Here is an 18,637-nt window from a genome sequence, read left to right as displayed (position 1 = left end):
AAGCACTACCAAAGCAATATTAAAGGAAAGCATCCACTGACGAGTGACACTGCTATATCTAAGTTGAAAGACAAGATTTAAGCCTAGATTAAGTTTTCCTGGCAAGCCAGAGGAACTCCATCAATATCAACTGTCTTATGCACTTACGTGAAGCCAGGACTTGTTTTATGGTGCTGCACAACATGACCTCAGTTTTGAGCTTGTATTAGCTAGGAACGGTGTGTCCCACTGAAGCATTAAAGTCTATGGACTCAGCCAAATCTTCCATCTCAATATGCCACCAAGTCAAACCAGGAACAATTATCGTCCTGGTCCTGTAATATGCAATAGCACATGCAAGAAATATGCTCCACTTGATGTGGCAGACAGATCAGATCCTGGCACTTCTTAATTCCTTCAGAAATGCAGTCACCTTTAATGTCTCAAGAAAGAGGCCATTCCAGCAACATTTAGCTATCAGCACTTGGTGAGAGAAAAGAAAAAAGTATCAATTTTCTTCAACAGGTATCTAAAGACTGGGATGGAAGGGAACATGCACCAAGAATCCCTGGAAGGAAAGCAATTAGCAGATGGGGTACAGTGTGGAGGGAAGAGAGCACCTCCTGCAAAGACAAGACTGGAAATGGCATAGTAGTGAATTACAGCAAAAACATCCCTCCCTCAACAAAACCTGTCCTGTATGTGTTGGTGCTTTCTTCTTACAGTGTCAGCCACTGCAACTGGGAAGCAGCAGGTCCAGGTACCCCACAGCCTTCCCAAAGCCCAGAGTGCATGGTACTGCACCCATGCTCCAGGGACACCCTTGGGCATCCCCCACCCTTAAGCCACAGGATGAGAGGGTGAGAAGCAAGTGACGTTTCTCAACACATGTTATCTTCAAATTTCACACTGGTTAAAATTCATCAGGCAAGCATTTAGTGGCCAGATACTGCTACGGATCAGAGATTCCTTTACTTGCCAGAGTCAACTACAGGGAAGAAGAAAACAACACACACACACAGACAATTGCCTGTCCTTTCCCATATTTCTGGCCTCTTCCTATTTTGTGTGGCTTGTGACACCACCAAGCAAAGGGAAAGCCCAAAGCATCCTGCAAACAGAAGAAGAAAAGCTGGTCTTTCACAGGGATAAGAGAAGGAGGTATAGTACCTGCCCCTGAAGTACAAACAGGTTCAGACACCTCTTAGAAAGATAAAGAGCATTTCACATACAATTCCTCCCACCATCTCAAGGAGGCTTTAAAATACTCGGGGGAAGGAAGGAAGGAATGATGTGCCGAGAGAAGACTGTACATTTGCATCAGACACTTTGATGGTATAAACACTTCTGCGTACTCACATTTATTAAAAGAGACAATTATGACTACCATGCATGAGTGAAAACAAACAGGCCTCACCAAACACAGCACACAACATGGGCGGTGGCAGAGCACTTGGGACTCCAGAGCTCCTGGGTGAGGGAAAGTCTTCTACAGCTTCACACATGCACTGCTCTAACGCTGTCAGGTCCATGACCATGGCAAATGGAGGAGGAGGAGGAAAGGAGAGGGAAATGGGAAACTGGCATACAGAAACATGGTAAAATACCTGCCTCTGATATTATTCAGGTTAAGACTGCACTTCAATAAATACCCAGGTAACATGAAGTGAAGACTCAGTGCACAGACATACTAGAGACAAAAATAAAAAAATGTTTTTTCTTATTTTCTGTAAAACTTGAGACTCAGTCATCACCTTGGGACAACTTGTTCTTTCTATCCACAATGAGGAGAAATCCAGAGTTGCCAGCCCAAGCTGGGCGAAGACACTTCTAACTTCTCTTGGGGAGACAAGCTTATGTATTTTCATAATCACTTCAGAAACAAAGGTCATCTTAACACCTGAAAACCTGACTAACAATATACATTTAAAGCTAACACTAAGGCAATGGTGATTAAATTATTCCTTTTCACAAAGACCAAAGCAGGCCTAGAAACAAAAGAAGTCAGGCACAGATTTTCTCCCCATCTCAGAAACACACATATGCCCACATTGCAACCTGCTGATGCTGGCCAATTTCCTTCATGCAGTTCAGCCTTATCAATCTTACTCTTCTGTTGTTTGTCGCTTGCCGTAATTGTACTATTAAGGTATCAGTCTTCTCTCACTAACTCCTACAGACTATACCCAGTCCTCTCTTACTGCAGATTCAGCTCCAAGCAATTTCTGGCACAGCTCACTAAGGGAAGCAGTTTCACCACTGAGGTACAACTGACAGCCAAGACCAAGAAAATAGTTTAGTGACATGAAAAGAGATGCTTAGCTTAGCAGATCAGCTAACAAGCACACTGGTGCTGGAAAAGCCATATGCAGATTTCAGGCAGGGCAACACTCATGGGTAACTTTCAAAACGCTTGACGACTCTTCTTGTTTCCTCGGAAACCCTTCAAAAGTACAAAAATTAAAGCAATTTCCAGCTTCAGCTTGAATAAAGGTGTATATTCTTTTAAGGACAGCTACCAGCCCTAAAGAGAGACTTCCGTCCATCGCAGACATGATGTTGAATCCTCATCATTTCCATCATTTTTTCCCCTCGTTCCAACACAGGGCACGCTCTCAGCACCTTCAGTAGGTACCATCCTTGCAGCTGAAAACCATGTCTGTGTAGAAATAAGGTCACATAATACAGATGTCTTCAGAAGATCCCCACCCAGCAACAACACTGCAAGACTCCCCATGTTTGCAGCTGGATGCTGAAATACCCCTCCAAATGAGCTTTTCTCATTCAAGAGAGGAACTGAAACCCAGCAGGAGGCTTCCCAGCCCCAAAACCTAAAGATTATGAGTGGTCCAGAGGAAAGCCGGAGAAATGGGTCCCCCTCTGTGTGTGCATGCAGGGTGTGCTGGTGCAGAGGAGGCATGAAGCAAGAAATCTGCACATTCCTTCTGTCAACAAGGATTTGGGCAGATCTAAGAGAGCAACATTTACTACTATCGGTCATGAGTGAAAGCCCCTGAAGATGTGTTGGACTCTGCTGACATAAACAAGCCTGCTCTTGGCCTACAGGCTGCATAGCTCAGAGACCACGCATCCCTCTGACCTTCCACCCCACACCCAGCTCTGCCTGCACCAGCAGCCCCAGTTCACCATCCATCTTTATCTGGCTGATTGGCAGAGTCAGGAAATCTCATTCTAGAGCAGGTCTGTACACTTCCTTGAGTGGCCTCCTTCCCCCTCGCACACACCTGACGATCCACCTGGACCAGTGCTGTTACCCCACCTGGTGTTACATGGGTAGCCTGCTTCCCACTGCTGGCCACAGCTCCCTGGCGTCAAACAGAAGCCTCGGGAGCCCCCCCGGGGCTGCTGCTTTTGCTGGCTGTCACGGACCATGGCCCTTGGGCTGTGCAAGTCGCTGAGCAGGATCCCCAGCCCGAGATGCTTGCATTACACTGCTGCTCACTCCCTCTAGCACCTGCCAAGAGACACCATGTATGAGCTCTTCCCTCTCCTGTCCATCAAAAGAAGGAATAAGTTACCTCCCAGCAGACTGAGATTCAGTTGTTCACTGACTCCAGAGACCTCAAGCATCTGCAGCAGGCAATTCTCCTGAGGCATTTCATGTGCTGCCATTCCAAATCTTGCCACATGATGACTCCCATTAGGGTGTCCCCACCTCCTCCACAGACCTCGGTTAGGGTTTCAGCTGGCGTGGATCCTGAGGGCTCTCTCCACCAGCAGCAAAACTGCTCTCACTACTGCTGCCAACCCTTAAGCATGCCAACAGGGCACAGCTCAAATTGTTCTGGAAAAACGGTCTTTTCTGTTTCTGGTACAGAGTTTCATCGATACCCTTTTTTTTTTTTTTTCCTCCCACCCCAGGATGGAGCAAACAGGTCAGGCAAGACCCAAGCCCAAGGACAACCTCCCACAATTCCAGGACAAGGTGGGGAACAGAGCAAACTGAAGCTTAATTTTTCTTCCTCTCCTCCCATATTTCAAGATGATTCTGGTAGTCTGCAGAAAAATTATGAATTTCCTTCTACAGCCACACCACGCTGAAAGTTTTGGTTTTGAGCAGAGGATTCAGTCATCTTTGCTGCTACTGCCTCTCCTGCTCCCACTGCAGGATAAAAGGAGGCAACAGGCAAAGGGCTTACAAAAAAAGTCATTAAACTTGTAAGACTACTCCATTTGAATGGAACAATCCTAGGCAAAGAGAGAGTAAATATTATCCCAGCAAGCCCGTATTTCACGTCTGAGCTCCACACAAACAGAAGGCCACATTGAGAAAATAAACTACAGGGGCCAGGGCCAGAAACAGCCACAGAAGCTCAGCAACAAGTAATCAAGCACACAAGCTCACCTAGCTGGTGTTTCAGGTGTCCAGCAAGAGGAAGAGCACTTGCAGAGGACTTGCTTTTCCTTCCAGCAGCGGTCTGTGCTTGTCCTGACACACCTGCCCTACACAGACCTGTGCAAAACCAGCGAAGACAGGAGAAGCCCTCCAGCACTTTGGGACCCCACTTGCAGCAGCCACAGTCATGTCCATCTGCCCGAGGAGGCTTGTGGGACTTGACCAACAGTTTAGTGGGACTTGACCAACAGTTTAGTTCTCTTTAGAAGTGTCAGTAAAACCAGAGAGCACCAGGGCTCAGATGCAGGATAAGCGCCTGTGTGGGGTATGGGCTAAGGGAAGAAGACCTCTCCTCGCTACAAAAATGCAGACAGCTTATCTATCATACCCTGGGGGGTCCCTTCTGAGGGCTGTTTTTAATTCTTTTCCAGGAAGGGAAAGGAGGGGGGAGTGCCTTTTGGTACTCTTAGTTAAGAGGAAAAAAAAAAAAAAAAGAAAAAAAACCAACAAGGAAACCTACTGTCTGTTGGCCAAACCTACAAGCACTTTTTCACCCCCCATCGTTTTGTCACATTCTCCAGATGCCTCCTCACTGTCCCCTAGCCTCTTTCACCCCCTGGACAAGGCCATAGGTGGAGGACATCAGGGCAGATCCCACCCCACAACAGGGAGAAAAGGTGAGGGAAGGGGATGACGTGTGGGATCCTTCAGTTAAGTCAAGTATTTGGCTTCACAACTGCATCCAAACATCAAATATGTAGGTTTTTCTGCTTTAAGTCAAGGGTGCCCATACTCACAGCTTTTGTTTTAACAAGGTCTGCTTTGTTAAAAACAGAGTGCATTTTCTAATTTAACACAGACAGAAACCAAGGTACAGCAAGAGATGTTTTTGTCATTTCAGAAGACCTTATTTATATATTATACATCCAGAACTTCCAAGAAGCTCACCTACCACATACACGTACCCCAGCTGCCACTAATTGCACTTGCTCAGGGCCATTTTTACCAGAGGGTTCCCATAGCAGCTTTCCCATGTTTCTTTGCTGGATTTTGTTCCCTGTCCTTCAGTCCCTCCACTTTTCCACAGCTGGCAGGGGCCAGGAACACCTGCATACAAGACAGAGTGACTGTCTGCCAGTAGACAAATACAGAACAGATACTGAGTTTCCTCAGTAAACCACTGATCTTTGTCTGAAGTCTTAACAAGTCGTAGGCATTTTGCAAATTTTTTTCATACCCAGCTTCTTCCTTCCTACAAGCTTGGAGCACCCTATGTTTGGAGACTTGTCCCACACCTCCCTGTCGAAGGATGTCTGTTTGTAGGGGCCAGGCAGACAGCTGAAGCCCAGCTCTTTTTCTGAGCATTGCTATGGAAGAACTGAGCAAGCAACATCTACAGCCATCAGACCTTAATGCCATCTACAGAGCCAGCAGCACATTAACCACAGATGGCCCAAGGAAGCTGGAGTAATGTAATTAGTGAACCACTAAGTACCTCCACAGTCACATGCTTCAATGACTGTCTTCAGAAAGCTGTGAATGGCCCACTGCAGCTATGCCCGAGCTTTTAACATCAAAATTAATTCATCCTTGACCTGAGGTACACAAAAAAAACCCCACCCACACCATGGATTTGGTCATCAACTAAAACTGCTGGTCAATACCATCCAAGCCTTTCCTTGACCCATCACAAGCCTCACACACCACATACACCCAATACAGGTGATATATATGATGACAAAACTGCCAAATTTTGAGTTCACACTATCCAGAGAGAAATGCATGCAGTCATCACAAAAACTGGTGCAGACCATCAGAAATCAAGTGAGAGAGGACATTTGGGTACCTCTAAACTGGAGGACGCAGTCTCTGATGCCCTGAAATATGCTCACAAGGACATGAAATCCCTTACGCTGGAGAATCTTTGTGGATGCTCCGGCGTAAGGGATTTCATGTCAATGCCACCACAAGCTGCTATGCAGACATTTAACTCAAGCACCACTGCTCACACAACTAGTTGAAACATAAAAGCCCAAGGTAGCAGTGACGTAAACCTTCGCTCGTATCTAAACCATAATTTTTTCCCCATTCTTAGGCTGTGGTTGCACTGGAGATGGATAGCAGTGGCCAGGTGGCACCTGACCAATGGTCCAGCTAGGTGAGCTCCACGGCCATGCCAGTCAGGGCCACCTTTGGGACCCAGAGCACCCAAAGATCTCATGGCTACTGCCACTCACAGGAAGGACAAAATAACACATTGCTTGGCTCCCTCTGGAAAAAGCTGTTCAACACAAAAAGGCTGCTGCTGGCCTGTGAAATCCCCAAATTGCACAGTGCTGGAAGCTGGAAGAGCACTTCAGAGAAGTGTCTGTAGCATCTGCCCTGGTCTTATACCCATCCCAAGGAGACAAGGGTCTGGCACTATTTAGCAGCTTTCCACAGACATATTTCATTGAAGAAAAAAATCAAATACAATGGTGAGAGTGTATTCACAAGACCCCACAGGAAGAGGAGGCTGCACAAAGAACCACCTTGTTCATCCGGTTTGAGCTTACCTTCAACTCATGCTTCAGCAGGTACCTCCATAGACTCACAAGTGACCAAAGAAAAAGTGTTTTATCATTCTCGCAAGCTTCTTAAGCCTTCCTGTGATGCAAAAAGAACATTTCCCTGAAATCATATTTTGCCAACAGACAATGTCTGCATGAAGAGGAAAAGTAAAAATTTCTGACCAATTCAAAGTTGAAAGCTAAACAGTTTTAATCTGGGAAACAAGGATGAAACGTGAATTGCCAACAAATAATTCTCCAAAGTAAACCAATGCACACACCCCCTCTCACACCCCCACATGAGCAAGCCCCAGACACAACCCTTTCAGAGAGGACACATGCCTTGTGTCTAGGCACATTAGGATGGTTCTGGTGGAATAATTACAATTAATCCATTACTTAATCTCCTAATCACTTCTGAGCAAGCAGCATTCCCGGACATTTGTTAATGACACATTCATTTTCATACCATCCTACTCATGAAAATTTAACCAAGAAAACAAATTTAAAAATGCCCAGGTAACACCAGTTACCTCATTCAAAGCTACAAGCAAGAAAGATTCGCAGCTGAGGCCTCATCCGCAGCAGCAACTGTCCGTCACCGGTGCAGGCACCAAGAGCTCCCCCACGCCGGGGGTCTCATCACTGAGCTGCCCCTGCCGCTGCAGCAGCCACCCTCCATTTCCAGCTGCTCGGGCTGGGTTTTAAGTGGCTTGTGGTCCATGAGCTGCATCAGTAACTGGATACGCAGAGTCCCACAGCGATTCCCCTCTTACTCAATATATTCCACCTAACATATATATTGCAGATTTAAACACGCAGTGAACGCGTTTAACCACCCCATGGGAGGCGATAACTAGGTGTTACCAGGAAAGTCTGAGAGCAGACAACAGTAAGAATAGAAATTTAGGCAGTCTTTGTGACACTTCAGTTCTGCGTCTCGCTTGGTAGGTTTAGGAAAGACCTCTAACACTAACTTTTATTTGGTTTATTACCAGAGGAAAGAGAATATACCAGCATGGGAGCCCTGAAGCTAAAATTAAAAAAACCTATAATTTGGGTTCAGTAGCAGTTGGTATAATTCAGATCGCAGCCACAATAAGAAGTCTCCAACATTATCAACTGTCAACAATTATTACTGGCTAGGCACACAGAACAGCTTTGTTCTGAACTGGAAGCCACAACTGCAAGCAGCAGTAATTGCTACCAAAGGCAAAACACACAAAAAAACTCCAGCCTTTCCATGCAAAATACTCTCCAAAGAGGAATATAGGAATGGACACAAAAGTCTTATCATCTCCACTAACACCTTTAAAAAAAAACAAAGAAAAAAATCCAAGACTGTATACCCAGCAAAGGAAGGGGCTAGCAAGGAAAAGGGATCCCAAAAAGACACTTGTTAACTATTTTCAGCTGAACGCACATTTAACGAAACATTCTGTTCATTAGTTATTGAACTTTCATTAGCAGTTTAAGGGAAAGCTACACATGGAAGAGATGAAATGCAATCAATTTCTCCTGAAATTGCATACATTTCCACACTAATCCTCAGCAAGTTCATCCCAACCGATATTAAAAACCAAATCAATTAATACTAATTGCTCACCTTATTTTCACAGAGGGATCTTCACACTTCAGCAAGCCTCAAAGAAAAAAAAAAGAAAAAAGGCTATTTGTACAAAAGCAATTTACTTGTCTGGTCTTTTTATATCCATTTAGCTATGTAGTTAATTATTTTGGCAGGTAATTCTGCCAGCTCAAGTTTCCATCCTCACAACTACCCTTTTGCAAACTGAGAGCACGAAGCAATCACGTTTTTATAACCCCACAGCCTATAGCAACAGAATAAACAAAGTTTTCTGAGTCATGGGGTGAAATCCCGAACCCACTGACTTCATTAGGAGATCTGCCATTAAGTTAATACAACTGGTGCAACTTTCCCAGGAGACAATGATAACCAAGTGAGGAAATGTATTTTACGAGCAAACGTAGCAGGATTTACATTTAATTTTTCTTAAACGCAACACATACATTTTTAACATGTGCCATACAGAGAGCACAGAGTAAACAGAAGCTACATTTGTCCTCCTCTGCTGTAGGAGTGCAACAGGTTTTTCCACCATCACATGCTGAGTCTTCAGAAGAGGCTTTCCCTTTCTGCACTCCATATAACCACACTATACTTCAACACCACCACCCCATTAACAGGTCTTGAAAATTTTGTACACAGGTCCATTAATGTCTACAAGCAAAACAAGACAAATAGCTTTAAAAAATTTAGTCACTTAATGTGGACAGTCTTTCTTCTTTCTACAGAGACAATCCTGCCAAAATGGCTTGCCAAAATGGTAAGTAACTTGGAACTGCATGGCCCCAATCAATCGGTGCCTCCCTAAAACATCCTGCGCCCCTTGCCCCAGGAACAAATGGGTGTCAGTACCAGTCAGGCTCTGGGAAGGCCTTCTTTCCCAGGGGCTAAACAACAAGCACAACATCTGCCTAGCCTTGAGTGCTCCTGGGGTTTCCTCCTGCCTCCGAAATCACTGCAGCTAGCTCGTGTCTCACCTGTCCCAGCTCCCACAGACACAGGGGATGCACAACAACATAAGACAGAGCCAGGCTGAAAACCTTTGGTTCATCTGGAAGGAGATAGCTCAGGCACCAGAGGCAGTAACAGCGGCACAGATCCTTTTGGGGCTCTTTTGCTTCAGCTGTATCTGAGCAGCCAAGAAGCGACTTAAGCAGAACTAGTAACAAGGTGGGGATGCAACAGCCTCAACTCAAAATGTTTCTCACATCATCCAGTTTCTGCACTTTCTGCATTGTTTTGCATTTTTCCTCCCTCACTTGGTCTTGGCTAATACTGCAGGGAAGCCAAGTCTCTTTAGGGAAGATGCTTAATCTTTTTTTGCACCCGAGTTGGAACAAGTTAAGTATCGCTAGCTGTCATGCTGCTTCATCACCATAACAGCTCTCTGTCTCCCAGCACAGCAGGTATCAGACCCTCTGGATCAAAACCCACTGTTATCTCTTAAAAGCATGATGATAAAAGAACATGATAGTAAGTGGAAAAATTAACTGAAGCTAGTTCTCTGCATTTTTTTTTTACTGTGGTTCTCAGGTTCACCTGTCACACAGCCAGTGGAGAACAGTTTTAAAAGTGCCTCTGCAATCGTGCCGCACAGGCACCTACCCAAACTCTAGGGAAGGTCCATGATGAAGAAACAAGCTACAAATGGAGGCCTCCTGCAAGTTATGCAGGTGCAGATAGAAATGCAGATAGGGCTTGAATTAAGGCTTTCATAAAAGTTTCAAACAGCACAAAAACTCTGCAGGAACTCGTTGGGTGGTTAGGAAGCAGTAGTCTTAAGGTTTTAAGACGTGCTTTCGATAAGCAAACTGAGCTGAGGAGCTGATGCAACTGAACAGAGCACTGCTGGAGCGCTGGCTGGGATGCAGAGGGAAATACCTTTTGCCCAAGGCTTCACTGGGGACTAACAGCAGCAAGTCACAGGGAAAGTGCCGACAGAGAGGAGAGCAGCAGGAACAAGTGGTGGGGCACAGCACAGAGAGCCTGGCCTGGTTGCGAGGCCATTCATCATGAAAGAATGACTGGCAGCAGGACAGTAAGCTTTCAAAGCTCAGGGGGTTTCCACGGCCCAGGAGATCAAAGCAGTGCTGGAGTGGGAGGAGGTGGCAAACAGGAGAGAGGGCCTGTTTTGAGATCAGGATGGCAAGAGCTGAAGTCGGACAGAAAGCACTCAAGAAGCCTGCCTGGTGTTAACGAGGAAACCCGCATCTCCAAACCATGCCAAGAGATAAAGGCAGGCATAGGATTTGCTTTAGAAGAAGCAAAGAGAACTAACTGTGATGGACTAGAGTAACAGATAACTCAAAACAACAAAAACCGCCTGCTGCTACGATAATGGATGGATCTGACTGACAAGCAGTAACTGGATCCAAGCAGGAATTGCCCTGGCTTGCTGAAAGCCTGGTGCCTGACTGAGCACTGCTTATCAGGGAGGGTGGAAAGCCAGACGGAGGGCTAATGTGATGACAAATAGGCCAGGTTACTGCACACACACACACAAAAGGAGGGGGGAATCAAAATGCAAAGTGAAACTTTCATAACATCACTAGTTTTCTCCATGCTTTCTTCTGCAAGTAAGACAGACAAGATACAGGCAATCAAGGTATTCATGTTCTTGTAGAGTAGCACTGGTATACAAGAAAATTGCAAGCAAAGTATTAGGCCACAGCTTTCTGGCATGAGGTTTTAAATCTCTAGATAGAAGATGTTTTGAGTGAGAGACGAGAAATGTTTTCCAACTTTAGCCTAGAGATATGCAGTTGCTCTATAAAGGTAGTTCCTAAGAGTATTTTTTACAACAAAGGGAGAGGAAACTCCAGTCATCTGAGAGTGCTATTGTCAGCCAGTCTGAGATGAAAGGGCAGAGCACTGACTGATAACGATGCGGGATGAGATGGCTCTCACATTGAGGAAAAATACTTCTTTCCTTAGGTAGTTGGTTTGGCTTGCAGTTCTCCAGAGGTGGCTGTGGAGCATGTATGGCTTTACATGGGGAAAGCAGAAGAACTGTTCCTCTTTGAAAAGACATTTTGGAAAGAAAATTAGCAGAAAGGACTTCTTCCAGAAGGGAAGCACTGCTGCAGCTCCTCCACCCTCCCCAGCGAGAGGCACATCTGCCCCCACCAGTGCAAGGGTTTTGTATGAGCCCGCACATGAGCCCACAGCAGCAGAAATGGCAACGGCAGAGAGGGAACTTGACAGCTCCTGGCTCCTAAGCATCTCCAACAGTTCTCTTCTCACCAATACAGACTGTTGCCACCCCTGAGCAGCTGCTCCTGGCACCACTGAGCCAAGCCCTGACCTTCTGGTGCAGCCACTCACCCCCCATGAGCCCTGCCACTTCACAGGGGCATCACATTTGGTCCAAAGGACCCTGGTATCTTCCTAATGTGCCAGGGGCACATTGCAGGTAATGCACAGTCAAATCCAACGCTGGAGGTTGCCTCAAACCTTCTGCAGTCAACTTTGTCTTCACAAAACACCCTCCAACAGAGCAATCAAGTTACTGCACAACACAGACCCACTTTGCATTGACGTCTTTGCCATCATTCCGCAAAGGGAAGGACAGTCCTGCCCTCCAGTAAGTCATACAATTAGGCAAAGTAAACGAGTTGTCAATAAACCCTTGATTGTTCAATAAGATGTTGCTAATGGGAAGGCAAATGTACACTGCCAGAATCTATGACATGATAGCGATAATTTTCAAGTTATGCTTGATGTTTCCATAATGAAGCTATTTTCAGTTGCTTTTAATCTTCTTCAGAAAAGTCAGTCTTTGAATCCAAAACAAACAAAAAAAAAAAGTCATGATTGTTCTGAGCTCAGATGCATGCATTTAATCAGTTCAGGTGTTTAAATTATTTATCCACAAGGAGGAAAACTGTACTAATCTTAGGAACAGAGCATATGAAGGGGAAAAACAATCAGACATAAAGACGTGCTGAATAATGTGACGCAGTAAAGAATCCTCTCATGCACAGGATAACTGTGACCAAGGGTGTTCCAAGTATTTGTTATTGCAGCCTGGACTGCAAAACTCAAAATACAAAGATTTGCTGCTACTAGAAGACATGCTTCCCAACTGTAAGGCAAAACAATTGTTTTCAACAAGCACAAAGCCCCAGTCAAAAGTTGGTACTTACCTAGTTTAGAAGAGCAGAACTTTTTAAATGTTTTTTCAAAAACAAAAACAGTGTCTGGGGAAAAACAGCGTACTTCATGAACTATTCTTCCATAATTGTGACATCCAATGCTCTGGACCAGACTGTCCCTCCTCATCACTTGCCTTTCTTCTTTGATCTTAACCTTCTCCTCCTCCATCTCGCTTTTCAAAGCCAAGGGTCTACCCTAGCTGCAAGGGAGACCTCCCAGGTGGAAGATACACAGGGTGGGAGCAACACTCCAGCCCAGTGCAGCCTTGTTACATCACTCCCCCAGCAATGGTTACAACAGAAGCAACTGGTCAGGCACTACAAATTTAGGTCCCCAGGTGGATCAAAGGACTGTGGTGACGCACCAGGACACCTGGTTAAGAATACAAGACCTTCCCACCACCCTTACTGCCTGGTCTTTCAAGAGAAGAAATTCTTAAAATAAGTCTGCTTTAATGTTAATGGATTAGGCATCTTGTTCCAACTCTCAAATGCCTGGTCCCTCAGAAGACTTGGCTTTATCCACTGAAATTAATGGAGAAGGTCAAGAAAGAGCTGTAGGTACACTATGCACTGGAGAAAAGTAAAACTAGGTGTCCTGCTGCCAAGATGGATGCATTTACACAACGCTGAACCCCAGCAGTGGTACCTTCACTTAGAAAGACTTAGACAATTAAGTTGATAGCATGGCACGCACTGGCACTTTCTGAGCATGCAGGAAAATAAACAAGCAGTTCTTATTCCAGCAAAGAATCTGGCTCTTCTCCCAGCTTGTTACCAGCTTTCTCTGCCTCACGACCCAGCATGCAACATCGCCTGCCATGGAGGTGGGTTACGGCTACTGGGCAACAGCCTGCTCCTATGCGAACACGCTAAAATCCATTCTTGGTCTGTGCTGTATCACAAAGAGACTACAGAGAAAACAAAACCCCTACCTTTTCTCAAAGAGACTCAGAGACAAGTTCAAGGTATTTCAACTCACTTCAAGCCATTGCCAGCTGGTGTTTCGATCATTTTGTTTCTATAATCTGGGCAGCACACCAAAGATCACAAGGTTTGGGTTTAAGTTTCATTTAAAAACCATCTCGTAGGAGAAGAATCATTCCTCCATTTTATTAAACAAAAACCAGAGGCTGCTGACAATGCTATTATAGGCGGCAACATCAATGGAACTTTACACATATATATATATACATAAAATATATAAAAAGAAAAACATTGAGCTGGAAGGTTACTAACAAAAATAGAAAGGAAGACACCTGAGACATTCTCTTTGTAATTCCTTTTCACACAAACCAACACTTAAAGTCTCCTGGCTGAGATTCCCCAGGTAACCTGCAAATCATTTTATAGCACCATTGCTCAAACCAATCTGAGTATCCAGTAGGGTAATTTATAATGGAATGACATGCCTATTATTGACAAAACTCTTCACAGAGCAAGGAGAAAACCTACAACACAGATACATCAACTTTTTTTGAAAGTAACATTGGCTCAAATGGAATTATAATGGGAAAGTGACCTGTTTTGACGCAAAGGTCCTTGGCATTACTGCCCAGAGGAAAAGCATCTGTGAAACACTGCAAGAGGGACCCAGTTTCACAAGGAGCAGCAGCCAAATGAAAGGGGAAAGAGAAGGAAATAAAAAAAAAAAAATAATATCAGACCAGCCTCCTGCACCACGGCCTGCCCAACTGCCCCCAGGTACAGAGGAACCTGAGTCCCTTTCCTTCTTAGGATCAATTCTCCAGCCATGAGAATCCTTCATTTGATGTTTGCTTTCAGCTGACATCAGCCTTTTTACTCAGTTTTGCCAGATTGCACTTTTGTCATTAGTTCTGGTTAGAGATACAGATGAGATGGCACTTCCTTTTTTTTTCCTTTTTTTTTTTCTCCTGAAGTGCCTTACACTGTAACTGTAAGGATAATTACTTTGGGGGCTGAAATTTCCCATTCCTGTTCTCATCGCAGAGGTACATATCTGATGATGATCTGCTTGGTCATTTAAGGTTTTTAAACAAGTTCTCAGACAAGCACAGCTGCATTTTTAACAGTAGCTAAAATTACAGAATTTAAGAAAGGAAAATTTGATGTGATGTTTCATGCTTTAGTTAACAGTCTTCCAAGACACAAAGCTCCAGTTGCTCTGGAAACTGTAACTTGGACACAACCATGTAGATACATCAATCCCCTGGCTATAAATGAAAACACTTTAGCAACGCTGCACATTTGTGTGACAAACATTTTTAAAAACAAGCATTGCATCCTGATCTTCAGAAGGCACAGTTCTGATGTGGAGGGCACATCCCGCAGCCCTCCACACAGGGCACAGTTCTCTGTCTGCATTTCCTTTAAGCCTCAAGAGAAATGACTGAGCAAGAGCCAGGAGAGCATGTGGACCTACCATCAAGACAATGACCCTCCAGATAAGGGAGAGATGGGAAACACAGGTAAGTATTTGAGGGATATGCCAGGGATTCAAAGCAGGGCTGTTTCTTCCCATGCTTGCATGGTGCCTATCACGCTGCAGGCACAGCTGGAAGCAAACACTGGTACCAAAAGGAGGACTTAGAAGACAAATGAACATGGTGGACAGGCCGGGATCTGGTACACAGAGCCCTCAGCCACTGGCCCAGGAGAAGGCAGCAGGAAGCCTGGACCTGGGAATGGAGCAAGATGACAGCCATCGGGAGAAGGAAAGCAGAGGGGGATGCTCAAAAGCAGAGTAGGAGGAATGAGTGTGGGGGGTTCACGGAGGAGGACTGGACACAGCACAACACCAGAAGCCAGATACATTTATTTTTTTTAAAAAGGGGGAAATATTACATACGTAAACAACAGCCTGAGTGCTTGTTGCTGTGGAAACCATAACTTTGAATTCAGTGGCTAAAACCTAGCATTGCTATTTATACTGTGCTCCTCGCTACAGCACGAGAACTTCATCTGAGAAACGGAGAGCTCTGGTACCAGACGAACGTGTTTTTTCGCCCCGTTACACACAGTGACCCTCTCAAACGATGCCTCACAAGGTTTTTCCGATGTTCCTGGCCACTGAATGACTACACAGCGTAATCACCTCTGATAGAAAAAAAAAAATATAAACCACTGTCTTTCCTCTTCCAAGCAAGACCAGATGAATCACTGGACAGACATCGGGTAGGATTCACTGAATTCTACTTCAGTCAAGAGCAACCAGAGAAGCCAAAAAGGCCATTTAAAACAGCAGTCTGTCTTGTTTCCCTTAAGGCAAATTAGAGTCAGCACTGCATGAGATTATGGAGGGCCAGATCCCAAAGTCAGTTATCATTAAAGGTGACAAGCATTTTTTTTGAGGACTCCAGAATATTGTCTTTAATATACTGGAAAGCATAACCAGATCATTAATGCAAGAATAACACTAACAAAAAGGCTAAAGATTAAAGTCCTGTCAGGAGAATCACTTTAAAAAAATTCATTTTTTAGTTGCTTTGCTGTTCAAGAAGGAAACGGCTTTTTCATCCATGGGAAATGTGATTCTGGGGCAAGCAAGTGTTCCCACAGCCTAAGTGGGAGCAGGACTAATTTGCCTGTAACCAAAGCAGAGGTGAGCCAAGTCCCCACAGGTATGTCACATTCCTCTTCCACCTCCACCATTCCAGAGCCCAGAAGGGAAGAAGCAGTCCCATTCCCCAGCCACTCCTAAATCATGTTTTACCTCAAGTAGTATGGAGGTGCTAGCATAGCACGTTCATTGCCACTACCAAATATACACAAAAACTACCACAGGGGTGATGATCAGGTTTTAAGACACCTCCCAGGACTTCTGCACACAGCAGTCCCCAAATCAAATAGCTCGTGGCATACAAGGGCAATCAAGGCAAATGCCGAGAGAGAAAACCACAGCACTTTCCAAGGTCACTCGCACCTTCAAAATCCCACAGGACTGTCCCATCCACGTGGGCTCATCGGGAAGCAGCAAGGACAACCGTTACATGCAATCCAATAAGCAATACTCTGCCTGAAGAAGGCAGCTTTTGCCAGGGGAAGGGCAGCCGGGGATTGCACAGGGACAGGAGCAAGGACTCGGCAGAGGGGCTCCCACAGCTGCCGAAGCAGGAGGGGTGGAAGGACGTTGTTCTCTGCAGGATCGGGCCCTTACTAAGGGCCCTAGCTAAGATGAAGGATGTCTCATTTGCCCTTGTTCAATAATTTATATCGCAGCATTGAAGTGTCATTGAAATTGACAGAAGCGTTTTAATAATACAGGAAGGGGAAAAGATGCTCTAATCACAGATTAGGCACCCAAGTAATCACTCCATAGAGCTCAGCCTCCCCTAATTTATTCCAATACATTTTTTAATCAGAATTTCATACATAGCAAAATGACTAAGAAGTCACGAGTACTACCTATTTCCTAGCTCCAGCCAGCTTTCACTAGCCCAGAGTGCTTTGGCTGCCACGAAGAGGGAGAAGTGGGATGAAGGACCGAGGAGTAACAGAGTCAATTTCTCCCGGCGCTTCCCAATCCAAAGCGCTAGTACCGAGCTGCGCGCTGGAATTACGCACCCGTTCCTGCAACTCTATTAAAGACCGCATTTGTGCCAGCGCTTCCCGTCAAGCCTAGGGCTGCGTGCATCAGTCAGGAGTCCCCAACTTCAGCAAGGGCAGCGCGGGCAGGCTCTGCCCTCCCTGCCTTCAGCAGTGACCCGCAGGCGGGAACACACCACCCTGACCTGCTACACGCTCGTTAAGCCCACGGTCCCTAAGGGACACCCCGGCTGTGCCCCCGCACCGTGGCCGGTACGGCTCCCCCAAAGCAGCAGCAGCAGCATCACCCGGCGGGGAAGGGACCCGGCGGCCGCCGCCGCCCCCCCGCTCCGGGCCAGCACCGGGCAGCGCCGGCTGCTGGGGCTCTCCGGGGTGGGGGGGGGTGGGGGGTCGACGGCCCCCGCACGGCCCCCGCGCAGCCCTCCCGGGGGGGCGGTGGTGGTGACATTTTAGGCGCAGGAGCGGCGCTCCCGGAGGCCGGCTGCCGCAGGGCCGGCTCCGGAGCCGCGCGGCGGCGGGGCCGGACCCCGGCGAAGACCCGGGCATCCCGGCGGGGCCATCCCCGCGCCGCCGCACCGGCGGGGAGAGCGGCGGCGGCGGCGGCCGCCGTTGGCCCACACTGCGAACAACAAAGCGGGCCCCGGCGGGCCGGGCGCCCACCCGCCCGCAGCGGAGAAGCGCGGCCGCGCCCCCCACACACACCCCGCCCAGGCCACCCCCTCGGTGCGGGCGGCGGCGGCAGCGGCGGAGGGGCTGCGAGCCGGGCCGCGGCTCCGCGCAACGCCCCCGGCGCGGGGCGCTCCGCCAGGGCGCACCGGTGTGAGGCGGGATGCCGTGCGCGGGCGACGGGGACGCGATCCGCCGGCCACTCACCTGCCGCGGCTGGGCTCGGCGACCGGGGGTCGCCGCCGCCAACCCGCCCAGGGAGCTGCTCCCTGTCGTCGTCGTCGTCGCCGCCGCCGGGCGCCCGCGGCCGCCGCCGCCGCCGCCGCCGCCGCTCAGAGCGCGCCGCCACCAATAGGCGCCGCTGCCATATTGTTACTGCCGGCGCTGCGAGGGGCGGCGCCGGCGGCCGCCTTGGAAACCGGTGGCCATTGGCTGCTCGATGAGTCAATCCGGGCCGGGAGAGCCAATAGGCGGCGGCGGCGGCGAACAGCGGGGCGTTCGGAGTTGGAATGTTGTGTGACAATGGCCCACGCGGCTTCCAGGAGGGAGGGGAGGGGCCGCTCCCCGGGGGGCGGTGGGGGCGGGCGGTGCCGCGTGCGGACCACCCCCCACGCACCCCACCGCACCGCGGATCCCGCAACAAAAGCGGCCAATGGGGCGTGCGGGCCGCCCGCCGCGCGGGGGAGCCCGGCCAATCCGCGGGGGGGGGGGGGGGCGGGCGACGGGCGAAGTTGGCGCGCGCGGCGGTGGCGAGCGGGATTGGCTGCGGGCAGGGAGAGCTCGACTTCGAAGTCGAACCGACTTGTGAGGAGGTTCG

The 18,637-nt window shown here is 47.6% G+C and overlaps 1 protein-coding gene across 8 annotated transcripts in view; it reads right to left on the bottom strand.

Annotated features, from left to right (window-relative positions):
* TIAM1 (TIAM Rac1 associated GEF 1) overlaps positions 1-18,159 on the bottom strand; it is a 193,764-nt gene extending 175,605 nt beyond the window's left edge. For 5 of the 8 annotated variants that reach the window (XM_069785281.1, XM_069785288.1, XM_069785282.1 and 2 more), the window contains exon 1: positions 18,028-18,146. The gene's annotated coding sequence lies outside the window, so the exon portion shown is untranslated. Of the gene's footprint in view, positions 1-8,491; positions 8,529-18,027 lie in introns of all 8 variants that reach the window. The other 3 variants (XM_069785283.1, XM_069785292.1, XM_069785286.1) reach the window with 3 other exon arrangements.
* Positions 18,160-18,637: the final 478 nt, after the last annotated feature.

Source organism: Haliaeetus albicilla, chromosome 6 (assembly GCF_947461875.1).
Source record: "Haliaeetus albicilla chromosome 6, bHalAlb1.1, whole genome shotgun sequence".
NCBI lineage: Eukaryota > Metazoa > Chordata > Aves > Accipitriformes > Accipitridae > Haliaeetus > Haliaeetus albicilla.
This window is presented reverse-complemented; position numbering and strand designations above follow the sequence as displayed.